This window comes from Carassius carassius, chromosome 4, assembly GCF_963082965.1.
Source record: "Carassius carassius chromosome 4, fCarCar2.1, whole genome shotgun sequence".
Taxonomy (NCBI): domain Eukaryota; kingdom Metazoa; phylum Chordata; class Actinopteri; order Cypriniformes; family Cyprinidae; genus Carassius; species Carassius carassius.
Genome location: NC_081758.1, coordinates 12,997,736 through 13,004,301, shown reverse-complemented (window position 1 = coordinate 13,004,301; position 6,566 = coordinate 12,997,736). Strand labels below are relative to the sequence as shown.

Below are 6,566 nucleotides of genomic sequence, written 5' to 3'. Positions count from 1 at the left end.
GTGTGTTGATGGGTTTTCTAGCCATCTGGTAAAAAAAATCAAGTATTTTGTTTATTAGATGTTTAACGTAGCTTTCTTATTATCTCTTGTTTATTAACATTGTTGTCGATTGTGTTCTTAAACTCTGTCTAGGGAGTCATGGGGACCTTGAGAGAAGGGATCTGCCCTGGAATAAACGAGGAATTCATTAAGGCTTTACAGTCAGAGGATATCAAAACAGTTGTTGACAATGATCATCACACTCGTAGCAACATGTTGTTTCAGTTAATTTCATCCTTACTAAACTATCAAGATGTAACAGTTAACTTATATAGTAGCTTTTAGGAGGTTAATCTACCACAGTAATATCTTATTTAAATGATAATAATAATAAACAACTCACTAATAATTTTAACTTTAATATTACAATTATTTACTGTGTAATCAGATTCTTCTTTGTGTTCTTCTTCTTATATATATATATATGTGTGTGTGTGTGTGTGTGTGTGTGTGTGTGTGTGCGCGTACAATGTGCATTTTATACATGTTATTTGCTCATTGTTTCAAAACCCAAACAAATTTTTTCCACATTAAATAAAAAATAAGTTTTATTCTTCTCATAGCTGTTCATACAAACATATATCATGGTGACCAGGGGCTCGTTCTTCGTACGTTGCTTATTACATCCGAGATCAAATGACACATCCAAGATGATTTCATCGTGCTAATCATAATCCGGCTAATTGGGTTCTTCGAACACACCTGTTGTTTATGATTAGTAGCGCTGGATTGAGTTATCTGAGATAACTGCGCGTTCACGCGCTGGCTTAAAAGGGGATATGTATCGATAGTAGAAACATTGATCAGCAACGCTGCTATTGGCTGCTCAGCGTGGCCAAAGAGCGCGCACAGTTTTTCTCCTCAGCAGAGCAAGATAGTCGAAGTTTATTCGGAATTTTAATGTTTAATCAAAACGCCAGGGAACACCTCAAAGTAGCAGACAATTTAAATCCGTTAGAAGTGGCCATGTTATATGTTTTTTATCACTTATTAGCCTATATTTTTGTATTTTAATAATTGCATAATTATTTTGTTCATTGTAATGTCAGAGTAACCACACTAGAACATGGGAACAAATAAAAGTGAAGTACAAAATATTCTACATGGTATTTTTTTGTTATATTATAGTCTCTTCTATAAAAGGCACTGTTAAATAAATGGTTGTCTGTTTATAATAGCAACCAAGAAAAAGCCTGAAAAAATAGAAAAGATCTTAGTAGCCTACACTGTAAAATATTTTGCTGCATTAAATTAAGGCTGTATAGTCATTTCAACTGTTAAATCTTGAGTAATGATGAATTGCTTTGACTTGTGAAAGTGAAAACTGATAAACTTATGTTAATGTAAAACTATTTATTGAAGAAGAGTTCAAAAAGAGTTATTGATCACATTTTTCCCAAGTGTAGTTCATTGTAATGACATTGTGTTTTCCTCTTTTGTGCACTTTTACATAATACACCAACACTTGTTAACTTAAGTGGACATTTTTTAACTTTCCAAAGGAAAGAAAGTATAAGACTTTGTAATGTCTATTTGTTTCCATTGCACTGGACAGTGAATAAACCCTCTCAGATAACTGTCATATGGAGGAACTAGCCTACCTGCAAGTGCATAATAACTTTACTTAATTTATACTTGTATGCTTTATGGCTGCAGTATAAGTTGCAGGATTCCACATCTACAGAAAGGCCTACAGAATAGTCTGCACAGACAGAGGAGACATAGGCCTACAGGTGGGCAGTGTATAGCCAACTTTTCCTTTTTATTTGTTGCATGAGGCATGTGTCTAATATCTCTTGTTGCAGGCACTTGACCACTGGCTTTTCTTTACAAAGAACAATTGAAATAAAACTCAAGGAACTAAGCATATTTGTCTTTTATTAAACATTTAATGAAAAAATTTTTTTTTGGCAATGTTGTGTAATATGGCACATGCAACAATGTCACAGGCCCTGTCAGATGTGCAACCCTCAGACTTTTCAGACACTGAAATCTTCCCTTTAGATAGCCAAAGTTAATCTCATTGTGTGCCCTTGTCCTGGAGCTGCAACTGGTTTGGGTCAGGGAATGGGGTCATAAAACACCTGTCTGCAGGCAGGAACATGTCATAATCATCTATGAAATAATGCAGTTCTGTTAGGATCAGCATAAGTGTAATATAGCTTGATATTTAATTGTGGAACTTTCCTTACCACTTTTCAAATAATGTGCATAAATGTGAATCTCTGCAAATTCTTAAGTCATGCACAGATCCTGGCCATTTGCTTTCACATTTGTGATATGGAAGATTTGTCAACTGCCTTTTTTATTTGATATAATATTATTAATCTGGAATATTAAGAATCACAATAGTAATTGGGCTGCACATTTACATTGTGAACCCCCTTTCTGTTCACATAATCCCCTTCATTGAGGCCTTGATGGCAGTCTATGGTCTAGCATAAGCCTGAGTGACATATACTGTAATCAGCATGGCCATGATTGCATGATCTTCATTAAAAAAATATTTAAATAGTCTAATAATAGTATATTCGTCTAATAAATAAATAAATAAAAAAACTGCTTAAAAAACTGCTTTACAACTTTGGGTCTAAAGTGGCTTGGAAATGTCACCAAAAAAAACTAAAACTGTTTTTTAAACCTAAAAGCACCAGGCAAACTCCGAATGGCACGACAGACAGCACTTTCCATCAAGTTCTCCGCATCTCCAATAGTAGGCTATAAAGGAAAGAGCCACTCGCAAATAATCTTAGGGTACAGTTTGTTCTGTAGTTAAAGCCCGACTCCGACAAGTCGAAAATAAATGTGCCTTTCCAACAAATTAATAATGTAAACGACAATCTCAAGAGTCACGAAAAAAAAAATTATATATATATATATATATATATATATATATATATATATATATCAGAAAGTGCACTATCGCGCTGGACTTCCCGTATCATCTCCGTTTATGAGCCGCAGTCTAATCCTGTTTACATGAAATAAGCCTGCTCGCGAGCAGGTTTAAGATTGCGCACCTGTTGCTATGACAGCAAGTCCGGGATGAGCTTCGAAGAACCAAACTATCCAAGATCATGCCAAATCGTCAATAATCAATTCGAGCTAACTGAGTTAGCGACGTACGAAGAACGAGCCCCAGATCTGCCAGTCTTTAAAGTTGATGATTGATTTCTCCTGGCACATTTCTTTCTTTTGTCTTTTTTTTTTACCCTTATTATAATGATAAAGTGGACAAAATGACTGGAGAAGTCTGTTCTGTTGTTTTTACTGAAATATTTTTTTACATTTTGATAAAGAATTACAGGGATAAAAAATGAACACACACTGATATATTGTTCACAGTAAGATCAATAACAAACATTAAAAATAGGATGAATTATTATTTTAAAGTTGCCTTAAAATTGACTTTAGAAATACAAGTAGCATAAAAGAATTCCATATGAAATATGAGATATATTCTCAGTGTTCTGGAGCCATATGATAGCTTTGATAACAACAACAACATTTATTGGCCATGTATTAGGGCTGCACAATTAATCACATTTCTTAATGCAATTACAATTATGGATACCATAATTATGCAATCGTTCAAAGCGGCAATTAATTGTTCAAAGTCCACTTATGTTATTCTGCAAGCTAGGGTTGGGCCGATAGATGATGCCATCGTCCATCACCAATGGCTGATAAACATCACGATGTTGCGCCGGCATAGTCGTTTTCCCTTCTTGTAAGGATTCACGCTTTGGGCACACATAATTAGATTTTTTTCAATTGGATTATGATTTTTGTCATAATCGTGCAGCCCTACCAGATATGCATAACATAAAAGGAATTTTCTGCCGGTATGAGGCAGAAATTTTAACCAAATTATAACACCTTCTAGAAGATAAAAGTCTGAAAGATTGAATGCAGGGTGTAAAAGATCATGGACAATCCTTTGAGCCCGTTTCTTAACCCGTGATCTTGAAGGGACGGTAGATTAGTCCCAATAATGCAATCTGCCATTCTCACTACTCTCTAAAGCCTAAACTTGTCTCTCTGAGTAGCAGAGCTGTAACAAACAGTAAATAAAGAACACAGGACTGATTCAATCATAGCCCTGTAGAATTTGCACATAGTACCACCAGACAGATTATCCTTTTTTTTTTTTACTGATGAAGTACACATCCTCGTCTCTGATTTCTTGACCACACGCATAATGTTGTTCTCCCACTTGAGATCACTACAGATGGTAGTGCCAAGAAATTTATGAGAATCAGTGATGCTCACTGTACAACCATTTATTTTTAAAGGAGCATAGCAGGTAGAATTCTTCTTAAAAATGATAATAATCTCATCAATCTTGCCAGTGTTAAATTATTAAGACTGCACCACAAGACATTCTAATCCCCCTGCTGCCTATATGCTGATTGATAGGCCAATGATTGTAGTGTCATCAGCAAATCTTAAAAGCTTGACCGTAGAATCTGAGGAAGTACAGTCATTCGTATCGGGGGGGATATAGCGGGAACAGCACGCACCCTTGAGGGGCACCAATACTGAGGATGCTCAATTTAGATGTAAATACCAGCAGTTTGGAACAGCATGCATGAATAATGAGAAGACTATTTACTGAAGTACTGCTCAAGCACTATTGCCCATTGTGGGAATTAAAGTTTTCTTTAATACATAACCTCCTGTGCCCTTGTAACAATACACGTTCAATCAATACACATTCAATTCTTTTAGTTGAGGACTTTGTCTCATGTAACCCAGAAGAACTTGCACAAAAGTGTTCTTTGTCTTACAAGGTATGTGTAATGACTTTGTTTTTAGTGTGCCAATTTCTTACTTCAGCTAACATCTATTCAGCCTCACCTTTATTTACCTCTATCCATCAAAGAGACAGTGTAACTAAACTCAACAAAGTTGAATTACTAAAAACTGTCCACGTTATCTTTTAGGCTGTAGTAGCTGTTTGGTGTGTGCTCTTGGCTCAGTAAACAGCTTTCCCATCTCCGGAGCTGATCTCTATGAGGAGCTCTTGAGCTCCACAGCAATATTGTCCACCGGCAATCCCAGGTCCCACACATATATGTGGAGGATTCGTAATATAATATAATATAATATAATATAATATAATATAATATAATATAATATAATATAATATAATATAATATAATATAATATAATATAATATAATATAATATAATATAATATAATATAATATAATATAATATAATATAATATAATATAATATAGAATAGTTTGGGGTCAGTATATATATATATATGTGTCTCTCAGTCACTTTGTAGTTGTTTTAGTGTTGCAATTAATATATGCCACCAACTGAAGCAGTCTGTGTTTTACATTGACACAAAAGGGGGTATGTGTGCAAACTGACTGCTTCAGATGCTACAATCCAAAACCCCTAATATGGAGGAGCAGGTGATGAGTGTAATGAGTGCAAGTGTCATCATATTGTTTGTTCAGCTATTGCAAATGAACAGCATTTGTGCCAATGTTGATTCCTTTAAACTATATTGTATTGTACCATACTGTGCTACAGAAGTTATGCCCTTTCCTTTTCAATATACAGATGGAGGCACTTCAAAAAATCAAGGTGTTCAGAGTATTTGATGTCTTCTCTTTGCTTGCATGTCTTCAAACTCTGAGATCGAATGGCCTTCAGAAGGCAAGTATTATTGTGTAAAGGTTGGTTGATTTAAGTGGTTATTGGTTACAGAACTCTTGAATGTGCCCTAGGAAACAGTTGGAGGTGGTTCAGTCTAAGCCCTGATGGTGGATTCAGTTTCTGCTGTGCTCTCATCCATGCTCGGAGGGAAACAGAATGAAGGTATTTGTTTACAGTATTGCATAATACTCGATCATAAAGTTCTGTTCTAATTAGCATCTTATGCAATTAAATGTCACAGTGCTGCTGCTATGCATCAGGTATGTCCTTGCTGATGCAAGCTGCAGGGGAGCTGAAGATGATCGCCAAAGACTTCAACATTGCTGCACTGGTATGCATCTTTCTATTTCCTGTTCGGGAAAACCTGGAAATATTTTCAAAATTTTTAAATGGTTGTTTCCAGACCTGGAAGAGTTCATATATATTGCTATCCACCCCAAGTCCAAGCACATTAATAGAGAAGCGAAGGGAAGGAAAAGAAAAAAAAAAGTGTACAAGCAATTGGGATAACCGCACCCTGGAGAGGATTGTGAAACAAAACCCATTCAAAAACGTGGGGGAGATTCACAAAGAGTGGACTGCAGCTGAAGTCCAAGAACCACTACACACAGACGTATGCAAGACATGGGTTTCAGCTGTCACAATCCTTTGTTTCAAGCCACTCTTGAACAACAGACAGCATCAGAAGCGTCTAAAGACAAAAAGGACTGGACTGTTGCTGAGTGGTCCAAAGTTATGTTCTCTGATGAAAGTAAATTTTGCATTTCCTTTGGAAATCAGGGTCCTAGAGTCTGGAGGAAGAGAGGAGAGGCACACAATCCACATTGCTTGAGGTTCAGTGTAAAGTTTC

At 35.9% G+C, this 6,566-nt stretch overlaps 1 protein-coding gene across 1 annotated transcript in view; it reads left to right on the top strand.

The window, feature by feature from the left end:
* LOC132136345 (uncharacterized) overlaps window positions 1-6,566 on the top strand; it is a 207,072-nt gene that overhangs the window by 118,842 nt on the left and 81,664 nt on the right. The window lies entirely within an intron of this gene.